This window comes from Salmo salar, chromosome 11, assembly GCF_965601325.2.
Source record: "Salmo salar chromosome 11, fSalSal1, whole genome shotgun sequence".
Lineage (NCBI taxonomy): Eukaryota > Metazoa > Chordata > Actinopteri > Salmoniformes > Salmonidae > Salmo > Salmo salar.
This window is the reverse complement of record NC_138301.1, coordinates 99,594,621-99,611,477: the sequence shown is the minus strand read 5'-3', so window position 1 is coordinate 99,611,477 and position 16,857 is coordinate 99,594,621. Positions and strand designations below refer to the sequence as shown.

At 42.1% G+C, this 16,857-nt stretch overlaps 1 pseudogene; it reads left to right on the top strand.

Annotated features, from left to right (window-relative positions):
* The first annotated feature begins 1,663 nt into the window (after window positions 1-1,663).
* On the top strand, window positions 1,664-16,611 carry LOC106563342 (general transcription factor 3C polypeptide 5-like; annotated as a pseudogene).
* The last annotated feature ends 246 nt before the right edge of the window (window positions 16,612-16,857 follow it).

Here is a 16,857-nt window from a genome sequence, read left to right as displayed (position 1 = left end):
GCCCTGTCCAGAGTGTCCGGCAACAGTGCCCCGTCCAGAGTGTCCGGAAACAGTTCCCCGTCCAGAGTGTCCGGCAACAGTGCCCCGTCCAGAGTGTTGCGGCAACAGTGCCCCGTCCAGAGTGTCCGGCAATAGTGCCCCGTCCAGAGATGGCCCACAGTTCGGAGCCTGCAGAGACAGCCCACAGTTCGGAGCCTGCAGAGACGGCCCACAGTCCGGAGCCAGCAGAGATGGCCCACAGTCCAGAGCCAGCAGAGACGGCCCACAGTCTGGAGCCGACAGAGACTGCCCACAGTCCAGAGCCGACAGAGACGGCCCACAGTCCGGAGCCGACAGAGATGGCCCACAGTCTGGAACCGACAGAGACAGCCCACAGTCCCCACAGTCCGGAACCGACAGAGATGGCCCACAGTCCGGAACCGACAGAGACGGCCTACAGCCCGGAACTGACAGAGACGGCCTACAGCCCGGAACCGACAGAGATGGCCTACAGCCCGGAACCGTCAGAGTCGCCCTACAGCCCGGGAACCGACAGAGTTGCCCTACAGCCCGGAACCGACAGAGTTGCCCTACAGCCCGGAACCGACAGAGTCACCCTCCAGTCCGGAACCGGCGCAGCCAGAGTCGCCCTCCAGTCCGGAACCGGCGCAGCCAGAGTCGCCCTCCAGTCCGGAACCGGCGCAGCCAGAGTCGCCCTCCAGTCCGGAACCGGCGCAGTCAGAGTCGCCCTCCAGTACGGAGCTCCCAGAGTCGCCCTCCAGTCCGAGGTCTCCAGCGACGCGCTTCAGCCCGAGGTCTTCAGTGGGGGTGGACAGGTTAGGTTGGGGACTAAGGCCAGAGCCTGAGCCACCTCCATAGGAGGAGGATTGGGGAGGGGGGGGTGTAGCACGGGAGCCGTCGTTGACGGTAGCCACCCTCCCTTCCCTCCCTTTAGTTGAGGATTATTTTTTGTTTTGGGGTTTATTTTTTTGTGTTTATTTTTTGTGTGAGGTGCATCCAGGGTCTGCACCTTTGGGGGGGGGGGGGGGGTACTGTCACATCCTGACCAGTAAAAGAGGTTGTTTGTAGTTTGGTCAGGGCGTGGCAGGGGGTGTTTGTTTTATGTGTTTCGGGGGTTTTGGTATAGGTTCTATGTTAGTATATTTCTATGCCCGTGTCTAGTTTTTCTATTTCTATGTTTAGGGTTTTTGTTTGACCTTCAATTGGAGGCAGCTGTTTCTTGTTGTCTCTGATTGGAGGTCCTATTTAGTAGAGGTTTTTCAGCTTGTGTTTGTGGGTGGTTGTTTTCAGTCTAGCGTTTTGTACCTGACGGAACTGTTAAGCTGTCGTTCGTTTATTGTTTTGTTTACGTGTTCAATAACAGTTAAAAATGAGCACTCAACCCGCTGCGCCTTGGTCTACTCCCTACGACGGCCGTTACAGAGCCTAAATAAGTTCAGGAGTAAAAATGTGCCTAACAAGTTACATAATAAGCTGCATGGACTCACTCTGTGTGTAATAATAATGTTAAACATGACTTTTGAATGACTACCTCACCTCTGTACCCCACACATACAATTATCTGTAAGGTGTCTCAGTCAAGCAGGGATTTTTAAACACAGATTAAACCACAAAGACCAGGGAGGTTCTCTAATGCCTTGCAAAAAAGGGCACCTACTGGTAGATGGGTAAAAAGAAAAAAAATCTGACGCAACGCAGCTTCCCGTGTGTATCAAGAATGGTCCACCACCCAAAGGACATCGAGCCAACTTGACACAACTGTGGGACGCATTGGAGTCAAACATGGGCCAGCATCCCTGTGGAATGCTTTCGAAACATTGTAGAGTCCATGCCACAACAAACTGAGGCTGTTCTGGGGGCCGGGGGGAGGGGGGGGTTGCAATTCTATATTGTTAATTGTTGCAGGGGTGACAGACTTCCAGTATCTTGCAGTGCATTCAGCAAAGGACAGCTCACACACATCGCCCTACGATAAGATCATCTTGCGTAAACCAGAGAATAATGAGTTCTTTGAGCAGCCTGTGCCCCTCTTCCTTCCTCCACCCATCTTCTCTCGCCTGGACAGTGCTGTGGACTATAACTACCGACCTGAAATCCAACACAAGTAAGCAGGGGCATTGGAGCAGCCCTACACTACACAGTTTCACCCTCATCAGAGGTAGTGTGTTCAGCTCAGAAACAAATATGCCAATGGAAGTCAACATGTGTGTCAGCAATAATGCATAAGAATTCCCAACAACAACTTTACAAAATGGTGTGTTCAACAACAGGAGCAAGACAGGAAGCCCCTTATTTAGTTATAAAGATGCAGGTACTAATAGATGTCGCCATTGGCCAACCCATAGCTAAACCATTGTGGTCTTATGTCTTCTGTGCAGAGAAGGCCATTGTCCCCCAACAGTCTCCAGGGATAATCTGATTGGTTTGAGTCGAGCCCGCCGGCCTCATAATGCCATCTTCCTCACTTTTAACGACCAGAACATCCCCACGGAGCCGCTGGAGGCTGCCAAGGTCAACTGGAAGAGAGTGTGTGTTCACCCCAGTGACATAAAGGCAGAGGAACAACTGAAGGAGGTTAGTATACTTTGCATATGTCTTCTGAGGTTATTGTGAAGACTCCAGGAAGTCACACACAACAGGTGATATTTTAAACTATTTGTATTATTGTTAATCACAGATGTGTTAATTTAATCCTAATGCTATTTCAAGACTGAAACATTTACTTGGGTGTTAGCCTATAGCAGGGTTCCCCAACTGGTGGCCCGTGGGATGAATTTGGCCAGTAGGTGATTTTATTTGGCCCCCAAAGTTTTCTGAGCTCCCCAGATTTTCTGACATAAAACATTGTAAAAACACCAGCAAATCATCTGTGATTTACATTTTGGAAGTCTGTTCCAAAGTATTCCCACACATAATAGAGAGATACAGTATAAGTGATCGTATACAAATGTAAGCAAGTTTTGAAATGATTATGTTTTTGTCAAATATCATATTTGCAGTCTACAAAATATTTGTCATTATCTTTCTGCCCTCTGACGAACAGCTCAAGATAAAAATCCGCATACAGCTGAATTTAGTTGATGATCCCTAGCCTATGGGCTAGTTTGTATTTTATCTCTATGATTTAGAGGGAATTACATTGGATGCTCTCAGACCTTAATGACGTTTTCTGTGGGAAAAAAAATGCATTGAAAATAAAGGGAGCGTTTACCCACCTAATTGTTTTACCACTACATCACTGACGTTACCTGCCCACCTAACCTATATTTTTCACATCGCCATGTACAGAGAATGTTCCTAAGGTATTTGTCTGCACATATGAGAAATGTGTTGCTCAATAAGGTATTTTTATGATTTCCTGAGATAAATTGGATCTATTTTGAATCATGTAGTTCTCATTCATGTCTGACTTCTCTCTCATAAAGGCTCCTTAGGAGAAATAAAAATACGTAAAAGAGAAGCTGTTGTTTGAGACATGTGATATGGAAAATATACACGTGGGAAATGTTACTTACATTGCTTTGATATCCCATCTGTGTTATCTTTTCCCAAACCACACTGTGTGTAGATGTTTGAGAGCCTGCCCATCTGGTCCGGGTACGCGGTCAAGGCCAACCTTGACATCCACCCTGATAAACTGAAGCTGCTGCTCCCTATTGTGGCCTACTATATGGTGATGAGACCTAGACCAGCCAATGGAAAAAGCAACAGGAAACACACCTCCACAAATAGCGTATGTCTGCCATCTAACTGTCACCATGGATGCTACAGCCCAAGCACAAGGTCACATACCTGATACAGAGGGAAAAAAGTATTTGATCCCCTGCTGATTTTGTACGTTTGCCCACTTACAAAGGAATGATCAGTCTATAATTTTAATGGTAGGTTTATTTGAACAGTGAGAGACAGAATAACAACAAAAAAATACAGAAAAACGCATGTCAAAAATGTTACAAATTGATTTGCATTTTAATGAGGGAAATAAGTATTTGACTCCTCTGCAAAACATGACTTAATACTTGGTGGCAAAACCCTTGTTGGCAATCACAGAGGTCAGACGTTTCTTGTAGTTGGCCACCAGGTTTGCACACATCTCAGGAGGGATTTTGTCCCACTCCTCTTTGCAGATCTTCTCCAAGTCATTAAGGTTTCGAGGCTGACGTTTGGCAACTCGAACCTTCAACTCCCTCCACAGATTTTCTATGGGATTAAGGTCTGGAGACTGGCTAGGCCACTAGCTTCGTGCTTCGTCTGTGCTTCGTCTTGAGCCACTCCTTTGTTGCCTTGGCCGTGTGTCTTGGGTCATTGTCATGCTGGAATACCCATCCACGACCCATTTTCAATGCCCTGGCTGAGGGAAGGAGGTTCTCACCCAAGATTTGACGATACATGGCCCTGTCCATCGTCCCTTTGATGTGGTGAAGTTGTTCTGTCCCCTTAGCAGAAAAACACCCCCAAAGCATAATGTTTCCACCTCCATGTTTGACGGTGGGGATGGTGTTCTTGGAGTCATAGGCAGCATTCCTCCTCCTCCAAACACGGCGAGTTGAGTTGATGCTAAAGAGCTCCATTTTGGTCTCATCTGACCACAACACTTTCACCAGTTGTCCTCTGAATCATTCAGATGTTCATTGGCAAACTTCAGACGGGCATGTATATGTGCTTTCTTGAGCAGGGGGACCTTGCGGGCGCTGCAGGATTTCAGTCCTTCACGGCGTAGTGTGTTACCAATTGTTTTCTTGGTGACTATGGTCCCAGCTGCCTTGAGATCATTGACAAGATCCTCCCGTGTAGGTCTGGGCTGATTCCTCACCGTTCTCATGATCATTGCAACTCCACGAGGTGAGATCTTGCATGGAGCCCCAGGTCAAGGGAGATTGACAGTTCTTTTGTGTTTCTTCCATTTGCGAATAATAGCACCAACTGTTGTCATCTTCACACCAAGCTGCTTGGCGATGGTCTTGTAACCCATTCCAGCCTTGTGTAAGTCTACAATCTTGTCCCTGACATCCTTGGAGAGCTCTTTGGTCTTGGCCATGGTGGAGAGTTTTGAATCTGATTGATTGCTTCTGTGGATAGGTGTCTTTTATACAGGTAACAAGCTGAGATTACGAGCACTCCCTTTAACCTGTTGAGGACAGACGTTCCGCTAGCAGAACCCCGTTCCGCCTGCGGAACCCCTAGCCAACAGCCAATGGCATCGCACGGCGCGAAATACAAAACCAACTAAAATACCATAATTCAATTTTCTCAAACAATCAACTATTTTACACCATTTTAAAGATAAGACTCTCGTTAATCTAACCACATTGTCCGATTTCAAAAAGGCTTTACAGCAAAAGCAAAACATTAGATTATGTTAGGAGAGTACATAGACACAAATAATCACACAGCCATTTTCCAAGCAAGCATATATGTCACATAAACCCAAACCACAGCTAAATGCAGCACTAACCTTTGATGATCTTCATCAGATGACACTCCTAGGACATTATGTTATACAATACATGCATGTTTTGTTCAATCAAGTTCATATTTATATCAAAAACCAGCTTTTTTTACATTAGCATGTGATGTTCAGAACTTGCATACCCACCGAAATCTTCCGGTGAATTTACTAAATTACTCATGATAAACGTTGACAAAATACATAACAATTATTTTAAGAATTATAGATACAGAACTCCTTTATGCAATCGCTATGTCGGCCATCACGGCTAGCTATTTTGACATCCGCCAACTTCGGGGTCACCTAAACTCAGAATTACTATTAGAAAAATTGGATTACCTTTGCTGTTCTTCGTCAGAATGCACTCCCAGGACTTCTACTTCAACAACAAATGTTGTTTTGGTTCCAAATAATCCATAGTTATATCCAAATACCTCTGTTTTGTTTGTGCGTTCAGGTCACTATCCGAAGGGTAACGCGCGAGCGCATTTCGTGACAAAAAAGTTCAGAATATTCCATTACTGTACTTAGAAGCATGTCAAACGCTGTTTAAAATCAATTTTTATGCTATTTTTCTCGTAAAATAGCGATAATATTCCAACCGGGCAACGTTGTATTCATTCAAAGGCTGAAAGAAAAAAATGGAGAAGTCTCGTGAAGGCGCATCTTCAGTCTCACTGTCCCCAGGCTGACCACTTACAAACTCTGCTGCTGTACTTTGCCCAGAGACAGCAGACACCCCATTCCACTTTCTGGCAGCTTTAGAGAGGCAATGGAAGCCTTAGAAAGTGTCACGTTACAGCACAGATGCTGTAATGTTGATAGAGATGCAACAGAAGGACAACAAATTGTCAGACATGGCACTTCCTGTATGGAATCTTCTCAGGTTTTGGCCTGCCATATGAGTTCTGTTATACTCACAGACACCATTCAAACAGTTTTTGAAACTTTAGAGTGTTTTCTATCCAAATCTACTAATATGTATATTCTAGTTTCTGGGCAGGAGTAGTAACCAGATTAAATCGGGTACGTTTTTTATCCGGCCGTGAAAATACTGCCCCCATCCCAAAGAAGTTAAGAGTGTGCTCCTAATCTCAGCTCGTTACCTGTATAAAAGACACATGGGAGCCAGAAATCTTTCTGATTGAGAGGGGGTCAAATACTTATTTCCCTCATTAAAATGCTAATCAATTTATAACATTTTTGACATGCGTTTTTCTGGATTTTTTTTGTTGTTATTCTGTCTCTCACTGTTCAAATAAACCTACCATTACAATTATAGACTGAACATTTCTTTGTCAGTGGGCAAACGTACAAAATCATCAGGGGATCAAATACTTTTTTCCCTCACTGTACCATTCATCAGGATGCCAATTGTTTGGCTGTCTGCATATTCTCTGACACCTAACTAATCTATATGGTGAGCAGACCCAGGCCAGCAGGGGCTCAATAAAGGGAAATAGGGCATCTCTCTATTTACTTGCCATGTCCTATTCAATTAATTTGACTTGAAATTAACCTCTTGAGAGAAGTAGAAGTGGATGGTGGCAAGAGAGAGAAAAACAAGACATGAAAACAATGAACATCTATTTGATCGATACACCACATGACCAAAAGTATGTGGACACCTGCTCGTCGAACATGTTATTCCAAAATCATTAGCGTTAATATGGAGTTGGTTCCCCCCTTTGCTGCTATAACAGCCTCCACTTGTCTGGGAAGGCGTTCCACTAGATGTTGGAACATTGCTGTGGGGGACTTGCTTCCATTCAGCCACAAGAGTATTAGTGAGGTTGGGCACTGATGTTTGTGTCAATTAGGCCTGGCTCGCAGTTGGCATTCCAATTCATCCCAAAGATGTTCGTTGTGGTTGAGGTCAGGGCTCTGTGCAGGCCAGTCAAGTTCTTCCAAACCAATCTCGACAAACCATTTGTGTATGGACCTCGTGTGGGCATTGTTATGATGAAACAGGAAATGGCATTCCCTAAACTGTTGCCACAAAGTTGGAGGCACAGATTAATCTAGAAGTTCATTGTATGCTGTTGCGTTAAGATTTCCCTTCACTGGAACTAAAAGGCCTAGCCCGAACCACAAAAAACAGCCCCAGACCATTATTCCTCCTCCACCAAACTTTACAGTTGGCACTATGCATTGGGGCAGGTAGCGCTGTCCTGGCATCCGCCAAACCCAGATCCATCCGTCGGACTGCCAGATGGTGAGGCCTGATTCATCACTCCAGAGAACGGGTTTCCACTGCTCCAGAGTCCAATGGCGGCAAGCTTTACACCACTCCAGCCGACACTTGGCATTGCGCATGGTGATCTTATGCATGTCTGCTGCTGCTCAGCCATGGAAACCCATTTCATGAAGCTCCCGACAAACAGTTCTTGTGCTGACATTGCTTCCAGAGGCAGTTTGGAACTCGGTAGGGAGTGTTGCAACTGAGGACAGACGATTTTTACGCTCTATGCAATTCAGCAGTCGGCGGTCTTGTTCTGTGTGCTTGTGTAGCCTACCACTTCGCGGCTGAGCCGTTGTTCCTCCTAGATGTTTCCACTTCACAATAACAGCACTTACAGTTGACTGGGGCAGCTCTAGCAGGGCAGACATTTGATGAAAACTCACTAGTTTGAAAGGTGGCATCCTATGATGGTGCCATGTTAAAAGTCACTGAGTTCGTCTGTGAGGCCATTCTACTGCCAATTTTTGTCTATGGAAATTGCATGGCTGTGTGCTCGATTTTATACACTGTCATCAATGGGTGTAGCTGAGATAGCCAAATCCACTCGTTAGAATCGGTGTCCACATACGTTTGTATATATAGTGTATTTCATTGATAGAATGTTAAACAAAAATGAACATTGGGAAAAAAAGAAACAGTCCTCACAGTGAAGTCATCAAGATTGAGTCAACGGAACAACCCATTGTTCATATATGCCATACAAATTCCATCAACCTCCCCTGGAGGAGCCTCCAGGTGAGATTTGACTATGACACCAGAGGCCAAAGAATACCAGGTGCAGTACCAAGCAGCGTGAAGAGTGGGGGCAGGGTGGAGGTTTGGTTCAAATTATGCAATCTAATCTCACAGCTTTGTTAGTCCAGTCATCATGCGTTGTTTTATGAGACCGTGTTTCCCCCCCTGTGACTGTCTTTAGGATATACTATAAATTACATGCCACTGAAGGCCAAGAGGAGCACTTTCAACTATACCCTGCCAATCACACTTAACAAAACAGGTGGGTAACTGGGCATATGTCTGGTGTGTTTGTGTGACTGGGTCTGTGCTTGCGTGCGTGTGTGTATTAGTGATGATTGTCTCACTAATGTCCCTCTTTGTTGTTCAGTGCCCCAGGCTGCTAATGTGCCAGATTTACCCCCTGAGGGCCCTGCTAGTGGGCATAGTGCAAATATAAACAGGAGCCAGCTAATGGTAAGAGACTAAATACTTTTTTACATTCTACATGATACACTGTACTTACAAGAATAATGTCACCGTAATAAGACATCATATGCTGACCCCCCTCTACCATGTCTCCTGTATGTCCAGGATTCCTCATACATATTCCGAGATGGGACCCTGCCCCCCCACAGGCAGACGTTCTACCAACTCTGTGATCTGGATGTGGAGAGGTAAAATCCAACATGGTATACGGGCCATTCCATTAGAGATTGGCCCAAATATATTTATAATGTTTTTGATCTTCCTGAAATAAAATCCATAGAAAGGTCCTTTGGGGGAAGTATGTTTGGCGTACCTTTTTTAAATCTGTATCCAAAATAACGATTGAGAAATAACTAATTCAAGTTGGGACATTTTTTACATTTTGGATTTACCCAGGTCTTCTTTAGGACATTACAATGATGAGTTTATAGATGCTACAAAGCCACTTAGTGTCATTTGAAATAGTACTGTGTGCTCTGAAATATGAGTAGTGTTGAGATTAAGAATACCATTTCTGTACATTAGTTTATGCTTCATTAAAAATATAAACCTACATTTCTTAGGTACCCTTTTTGATTTTCATTATTTGGCATATTGTTTTAAACAATATACTCTACAAATACATAACATTTCCAGTTGGTTCTCTGCTACTTGAAGTTATGATATATTTTATGGGCAACACCAACACATTGAATGGGAAAATGTATTCAAAGGAACTCCCTCTGCTGGTGACTTACTGAATATGCAATCCTAAAGGAGGGCTGTGATTGGCCATTAATTTCAATAAATAAATGGGTCAGAGCACACAGTAAGGTTTCAAATGACACCAAGAATGGCTTTGTAGCATCCACAGCATCTACAGACTCATTGTTATAGTGTCTAAAAGAAGGCTGGGGTATGTGAAAAATTGCCTAACATTAATCAATTATTTCTCAATAATGATTTTGTGTACAGACTTCAAAGATATGCCAAACATCCTTCCCACAGGGGACCTTTCTATGGATTTCAATTCAGAAAGATTCAAAACATCATAACAACACTGCCTTCAGAAAGTATTCATAATTATTCCGTATTTTGTTGTGTTACAGCCTGAATTCCAAAGGTAATACATTTATTATTTTTCCCATCCATTTACATACCATACCCCATAAAGTCCTAAAAAATGTTTTTAGTATATTTAGCAAATCTATTGAAAATGAAATACAGAAATATTTCATTTACATAAGTATTCATACCCCTGATTACAGCTGTGAGTCTTACTGTCAAATTGATTGCTGATCATTGCTAGACAACCATTTTCAGGTCTTGTCGTAGATTTTCAAGTAGATTTAATTTAAAACTGTAACTTGGCCACACCCTTCACATTTTTCTTGGTAAGCAACTCCAGTGTAGATTCAGCGTTGTGTTTTAGGTTATTTTCCTGTTGAAAAGTGAATTAATCTCCTAGTGTGTGGTGGAAAGCAGACTGAACCAGGTTTCTTTTTTCCTGGAAAACTCCCCAGTCCTTAACAATTACAAGCTCATAACATGATGGAGCCCCCATATGCCTGAAAATATGGAGAGTGGTACTCAGTAATGTATTGGATTTGACCCAAACATAACACTTTGTATTCAGGACAAAAAGTGAATTGCTTTGCCAAATACTTAGCAGTATTACTTTAGTGCCTTGTTGTAAACAAGGCATCCTTCTTTTCACCCAGTCAATTAGGTTAGTATTGTGGATTAATTACAATGTTTTTTATTCATCTTCAGTTTTCTCTTAACACAGCCATTAAACTCTGTAACTGTTTTAAAGTCACCATTGGCCTCATGGTGAAATCCCTGAGCGATTTCCTTCCTCTCTGGCAACTGAGTTAGGAACATTACATTTTTACATTTTAGTCATTTAGCAGACGCTCTTATCCAGAGCGACTTACAGTAGTGAATGCATACATTTCATACAATTTCATACATTTTTTTTCTGTGCTGGCCCCCCGTGGGAAACGAACCCACAACCCTGGTGTTGCAAACACCATGCTCTACCAACTGAGCTACAGGGAACAACGCCTGTATCTTTGTAGTGACTGGGTGTTTTGATACACCATCCAAATTGTATTTAATAACGTCACCATGCTCAAAGGGATACTCACCGTCTGCTTTTCTATTTTTACCCATCTACCAATAGGTGCCCTTCTGCGAGTCATTGGAAAACCTCCCTGGTCTTTGTGGTTGAATCTGTGTTTGAAATTCACTTATCGACTGAGGGACCTTAAAGATAATTGTATGTATTTGTATTTGTGTTTATTATGGATCCCCATTACACTCTTCCTGGGGTCCAGCAAAATTAAAGCAGTTATACATTTTTTAAACATTACAATACAGTGACAACAAATTTCACAACATCTTAAGTGTGTGCCTTCAGGCCTCTACTCTACTACCACATATCTAGAACACAAAATCCATGTGTATGTGTGTTTATAGTGCATATGTTATCGTGTGTGTGTGTATGAATGTGCCTGTGTATGTCACTTCACATTCCCTGCTGTTCTATAAGGTGTATTTTAATCTGTTTTTGTAGTCAAATTTTACTGCTTGCATGAGTTACTTGATGTGGAATAGAGTTCCTTGTAGTCATGGCTCTGAGCACCTCCCATAGTCTGTTTTTGACTTGGGGACTGTGAAGAGACCTCTGGTGGCATGTCTTGTGGGGTATGCATGGGTGTCCGAGCTGTGTGCCACTAGTTTGACAGCTCGGTGCATTCAGCATGTCAATATCTCTCACAAATACAAGTAGTGATGAAGTCAATCTCTCCTCCACTTTGAGCCAGGAGAGATTGACATGCATTTTATTAATTAGCTCTCTGTGTACATCCAAGGGTCTGAGCCAAGTCCCTCTTTGTGGCACCTGACACATGACTGAACAGTAGTCCAGGTGCAACAAAACTAGTGCCTGTAGGACCTGCCTTGTTGATATTGCTGTTAAGAACACCTTGTTGTGGACAGACTTCTCACCATCTTAGCTACTGTTGTATATGTTTGGACCATATGTTTGGACCATGACAGTTTACAACTTGCTCAATTTCCATATTATTCATTACGAGATGTAGTTCAGGTTAAGGGTTTAGTGAATGATTTGTCCCAAATACAATGCTTTTAGTTGTTGAAATATTTAGGACTAACTTGTTCCTTGCCACCCACTCTGAAACTAACTGCAGCTCTTTGTTAAATGTTGCAGTAATTTAAGTCCCTGTGGTAGCTGACGTGTATAGTGTTGAGTCATCTGAATATATAGCCACACTGGCTTTACTCAACGCCAGTGGCATGTCGTCAGTAAAGATTGAAAAAACTAGACAGCTGCTCTGTGGAATTCCTGATTCTACATGGATTTTGTTGGGGAGGCTTCCATTAAAGAACACCCTCTGTGATCTGTTAGACAGGTAACTCTTTATCCACAATATAGCAGGGCGTGTAAAGCCATAACACATACGTTTTTCAAGCAACAGACTTTGATCAATAATGTCAAAAGCCGCACTGAAATCTAACAAAACAGCCCCCACAATCCTTTTATCATCAATTTCTCTCAGCCAATCATCAGTCATTTTTGTAAGTGCTGTGCTTGTTGAATATCCTTCCCTATAAGAGTGCTGAAAGTCTGTTGTCAGTTTGTTTACTGTAAAATAACATTGTATCTGGTATGTGTGGGGTACAGAGATGAGGTAGTCATTAAAAAAGAATTCTTTGGGATCGGTATCCCATCCACGGGATGGTTAAGCTAACATAGGCTAATGCGATTAGCATGAGGTTGTAAGTAACAAGAAAATTTCCCAGGACATAGATATATCTATATCTATGTAAATGTAAAAATATCTGATATTGGCAGAAAGCTTAAATTCTTCTTAATCTAACTGCACTGTCCAATTTACAGTAGCTATTACAGTGAAAGAATACCATGCTATTGTTTGAGGAGAGTGCACAATTTTGAATATAAAAAGTTATTAACCTCTCTAGGGTCGGTGGGACGAAATCGTCCCACCTACGTAACAGCCAGTGTAATCCTGTGGCGCGTTATTCAAATACCTTAGAAATGCTATTACTTCAATTTCTCAAACATATGACTATTTTACACCATTTTAAAGACAAGACTCTCGTTAATCTAACCACACTGTCCGATTTCAAAAAGGCTTTACAACGAAAGCAAAACATTAGATTATGTCAGCAGAGTACCCAGCCAGAAATAATCAGACACCCATTTTTCAAGCTAGCATATAATGTCACATAAACCCAAACCACAGCTAAATGCAGCACTAACCTTTGATGATCTTCATCAGATGACACACCTAGGACATTATGTTATACAATACATGCATGTTTTGTTCAATCAAGTTCATATTTATATCAAAAAACAGCTTTTTACATTAGCATGTGACGTTCAGAACTAGCATACTTCCGGTGAATTTACTAAATTACTCACAATAAATGTTCACAAAAAACATAACAATTATTTTAAGAATTATAGATACAGAACTCCTCTATGCACTCGCTATGTCCGATTTTAAAATAGCTTTTCGGTGAAAGCACATTTTGCAATATTCTCAGTAGATAGCCCGGCATCACAGGGCTAGCTATTTAGACACCCACCAAGTTTAGCCCTCACCAAAGTCAGATTTACTATAAGAAAAATTTTATTACCTTTGCTGTTCTTCGTCAGAATGCACTCCCAGGACTTCTACTTCAATAACAAATGTTGGTTTGGTTCAAAATAATCCATAGTTATGTTCAAATATCCTCTGTGTTGTTCGTGCATTCAAGACACTATCCGAAGTGTAAAGAAGGGTGACGCGCACAACGCGTTTCGTGACAAGAAAATTCTAAATATTCCATTACCGTACTTCGAAGCATGTCAACCGCTGTTTAAAATCAATTTTTATGCCATTTTTCTCGTAAAAAAGCGATAATATTCCGACCGGGAATCTGTGTTTTAGTACAAAGAGAGAGAAAATAAAAACATGGGGTCGCCTTGTGCACGCGCCTCAGTCTCATAGTACTCTGACCGACCACTATCCAAACGCGCTAATGTTTTTCAGCCAGGGGCTGCCTCGACATCATTCAGCTTTTTCCCGGGTTCTGAGAGCCTATGGGAGCCGTAGGAAGTGGCACGTTACAGCAAAGATCCTAAGTTTGCAATAAAAAGAGTCAAGGAGCTCGAAGAATGGTCAGAGAGGGCACTTCCTGTACAGAATCTTCTCAGGTTTTTGCCTGCCATATGAGTTCTGTTATACTCACAGACACCATTCAAACAGTTTTAGAAACTTTAGGGTGATTTCTATCCAAAGCCAATAATGATATGCATATTCTAGTTTCTGGGCAGTAGTAATAACCAGATTAAATTGGGTACGTTTTTTTTATCCGGCCGTGTAAATACTGCCCCCTAGCCCTAACAGGCTAATAAACAAATTAGGCACATTTGGGCAGTCTTGATACAACATTTTGAACAGAAATGCAATGGTTCATTGGATCAGTCCAAAACTTTGCACATACACTGCTGCCGTCTAGTGGCCAAAATCTAAATTGCACCTAGCCTGGAATAATACATTATGGCCTTTCTCTTGCATTTCAAAGATGATGGTACAAAAAAACACAAAAGAACGGTTGGTTATTTCTTTTGTATTATCTTTTACCAGATCTATTGTGCTATATTCTCACATTTCCACAAACTTCAAAGTGTTTCCTTTCAAATGGTACCAAGAATATGCATATTCTTGCTTCAGGGCCTGAGCTACAGGCAGTTAGATTTGGGTGTGTCATTTTAGGCAAAATTCTTAAACACAAAAGGGCGGATTCTTAAACACCATTATTGCACAGAAAGTGAGTCCATGCAACTTATTATGTGACATGTTAAGGGAAATTTGACTGTTGAACTCTTTAGGCTTTCCAATTGAATGCTTATTGACTCAAGACATTTCAGCTTTTCATTTTTAATGAAATATATGTTGCTGGATTGTTTTACATAATTACACTTTGACATTATGGGGTATTGGGTGTAGGCCAGTGACAGTTTAAAAAAATATTTAATCCATTTTAAATTCAGGCGATAACACAACAAAATGTGGAAAAAGTTTTCACTTTGGGCCAATCTCGTTTGGAATTGCAGTGGCAAAAATCTCTGCATGTTGTTATCTGTTTGTGTCTAATGTTATGATCCTGCTCCTGGCTCAGCATAAGGAATGTGATCAGTCGGAGCGATGGCCAGGAGGAGGAGTGTGACGAGAGGGATGGCTGGTGTCTGTCCCACACCTCTGATGACCTCCGAGATATCATGTCCTCCATGATCAAGCAGGTTATCCGTGCCAAGAGGCCAGGTGAGACCTCTCTCTCTAACACTGGTGCAGCATTCACCTATGATCGACCTGGCAGAGTTTGACTTCATGGTGTTTAGGTGGTTTTAAGTTTGTGTTGAATTGTAGTTCTTTCATAAGAGTTGAAGGAGAACCCCCTGGTCGGGGATAAAACTGTTACTAAACACAACAAGTGATGACTACAGTCCTTCCCACAGGTCAAGCTGATTTTTATTCATGTTCAGATGTAGTGCATATCATTTCTGACATTTGGTAGGCAATTATTTACTCAACTTGCCTATATTTAAATAGATGCAGCTTCTCTTCTACCATTTCTCTCTGTCCTGGACCAGAGTCCTGGACCAGAGTTTCCAAAAACTGCTTCTCTCACGGAGCGAGGGCATTAAGTGATTGGGGAGAAAATGCAATAACTCTAAAACAGCGGATAGATCTTCTGTTCAAAATTTCCAAATAACCTCAGTTTGACTGGTTTTAAGGAAATGAAAGGCTGGGAAAACGATCCAACTTTTTACTGATAATATTAAGTTCTACTTGGATGCATATTTTATGTGGTTGGTTGGAATACTGTCAGCTTTTATATTGCTGAAAAACATTTATACACAGTCCCTAACCGCATATTCACGTTCTCTCAAAATGCTGAAAGAAGTAAATCACATTTCTCCACTCCTGTTCCCTGGCAAAATTATCATTTGATGTATGAATTTACTGCAAGAAATACTTAATTCAGTAGGAATGAATATTATATTATTCTACATGTGAGAGGTTATAGTTCTACAGTCGATGTCCTGACTTCACTTGCTTTTCCATTTCACCCATCTGAACTTCAACAGTTCGCTGACCAGGGGATTCGGCCGCACCTTCCGCACCCCCTACTTCCTCCTATCCCTGATGTGAAGTGAACTAGTGTGGTCCAAGATTAACCATACTGTAGGCCCAGTCACCATGAGAATACTTTCCTCTAGCTTTGGACACAACAGTCTGTCTGAGGTTTTGGTTACTTCCCCACTGCCGGTGTGCAAGTGTGGGCACAATAAGGAGTGCAATCTAGTATGTTAGATGACATGTAGATCAATTAATTGTACATGAAATAAGTGTGTTTGTGTGAGTATACAGTGTATGTTTTGATGACTTTCTGATGTAAGATTTAAATCAAATATGGGGACACTCAGTGAATGTTTTAGTTGTTTCTATGTCAATCATACAGTATATCTGTGCTTTCTGCAGCACCATAGTCTTCTGGGCCTGAGAGTTCTGTTACCAGGAGAAAGACCCTAGAGAGTGGAGAGGATGATGATGAAGAGGAGTGACAATGAGATGCAGACAGAGATGCTGGATTATATGTGAGAGAATACCGGTCTATCCCTGCCCTGACAAATGGACTGGAATTGTACAAACTTGCTTTGTTCACTGTAAAAACATATGTTTTTGTGTATTTGCAAATTAGTGTGAATAAATATGTTTAAGTTAAGGAGTGGTCTTTCCTCCTTTTATTGTCCACAATGGAAAAATGTATTCAGGAGAAGTGTATCAGTTATCAATAAGCTATCAGTTGGTGAGTTTCTGGCTGTACACATAACCAATGGAAAAAGTGTCAGGAAACACTTTCAACACACCTCCAAAAATAGCAT